This window comes from Sinocyclocheilus rhinocerous, unplaced genomic scaffold, assembly GCF_001515625.1.
Source record: "Sinocyclocheilus rhinocerous isolate Xijiao unplaced genomic scaffold, SAMN03320098_v1.1 scaffold2135, whole genome shotgun sequence".
In the NCBI taxonomy this organism is placed as follows: Eukaryota; Metazoa; Chordata; class Actinopteri; order Cypriniformes; family Cyprinidae; genus Sinocyclocheilus; species Sinocyclocheilus rhinocerous.
The window spans coordinates 133,517-135,467 of NW_015653505.1; positions in this window are offsets into that span (position 1 = coordinate 133,517).

Consider the following 1,951-nt stretch of genomic DNA (forward strand, 5'->3'; position numbering starts at 1 on the left):
GACGAATGGGACGAGACCTGGTTGAGCTGCACTAGAGAAGGCAACGAGTGTTATCACTATGTCGGTGACACGCTAGCTTTCTCAAGGCAGACGAACTTAGAGTGGTTACGATCATCCGGGTTTAAATCGCGCTCAAATTGATTTGATTTTGATGCAATATTTACACTGAAGCTTGCAGGCGGCTATGGTAAGGGGCATGACATTTCCCGACCAGGCGCCGAGTGGTGCCAATCACAACACACACTGGCCCAGCTAACCAATCACAGCACATTTCGTATTTCAGAAGGCGGGCCTTCATTTGATACAGGAACTATTCGAGCCGTTCATGCCAGACTGGGGAGAGAGGTATTGTAATAATGTAAAATGTGTGAAAAATAATGTGTTTTTCAAACAACCTAGTATGAGAGCCTGTTCTAGTACACCCCAAAAACAAAATCAAGACTTTATAAAAGAGCATAACAGGACCCCTTTAAGTCGTTGTGGCAGTCGTTGTGACACTACGTGACTCTATGTAAATTATCGGCAACCGGGGGTTACACACTACACAAGCTGTCAACAACTCTGTCACCCAACGACTCTACAAACCACGTTTTGTCACGAAAACACACGCGAGAATTGGAACGGGAATGACGCGAAACAACACATGAAACAGGAGTTGTTTATTTGAAAATGGATGTTGGGAAGAAATTAGTGCTTCAAGCTGTTTGCTCGATGCAAAATTTTACTCCATCTATTGTGTCCAAACTTTTCTTTAAGCCATGTTGCTGCTGTTGTTTTTCTTCCGGTGACCTCAACCCATGTCTTACTCTCTCATTGGCTGTAGCTCGTCAAGACACCTGACACCACGTGATGTCGAGTCGGCCGACTGGTATTTTATTTATATTTGGCATGCTAGATATTTGTTTGCCGTCGACGCGTCAACGAGCCTCTTTGATGTGCCGTTGTGTAGTTCACACATAAAGATTGCCGAGCGCCGATCACCCGCTGATTTTCCCCCGATCACAGGCCGACCTGTTGGCGAGCTCGTTAACTTGCGAATCGGGCTTAAAATCCTGTAGTGTGAACTTGGCATTAGTCAGAAAGGCATGAATAATGACTAATTAAAATGAATTCTACTAATTAATGGATCAAAATATATAAATTTTAGCCTGATTAACCAACTGGTACAAGGGTGAAGTGATATTTCATATCTAAAACTACAACGGAATGATCAGACAATATGACTAAACTGTTAAGTTTAAGATTCAAAGTGTAATGAGTAAAAGAGTATCTCATACGTATTTTCTTTTTTCAATGTCTGATTTAATCATAGATATTTGGCCGTTTTTCTTTTCTTTTTGGCTTTTTAGCTTTATTCTACATAAATCAACCTTTTAAAAATCTAAAACTAAAACTATCTAAAACTTTAAATAGAAAAAAAAAAGTAAATTAATTAATTATTTTATGAATATATCAAAAAGGCATCATTTTGGGATAATTAAACTGTAAATGTTATAGACTTACATCTAAAAATAATCTTTTCATTTAGTTTCAATGCACTTCTGGTTTATTCCTCACTCACATAATTCCATATGCATATAGTCCATACAGATAATGTTGATAACTCCCATTATAAACAACCAAGATTGTTGTGCTTTTTTTTTAGCTTCATTCTACATAAAGCAACCTTTAAAAATGTTCGATATAAAATCAAAAATGGTGGAAATGTGTGGGATAAAGGCAGACTGTTTTTTTAGTATTATTTATGTACTATTATATATTATGATTATTTTGAATTATAGCTTTTATTATTATATTTTCATGTTTAATAGTGCTAGTATGTCATGTTAGTAATTTTATGTGCTTTTATCGTTTTAATTAGCTTCTCTTTATGAATTTCAAGTTAGCATTCATTTATTTTTAGTTCACATTTAGTTATTGTAATTTTAGTACTTTAATTTACATTTACATT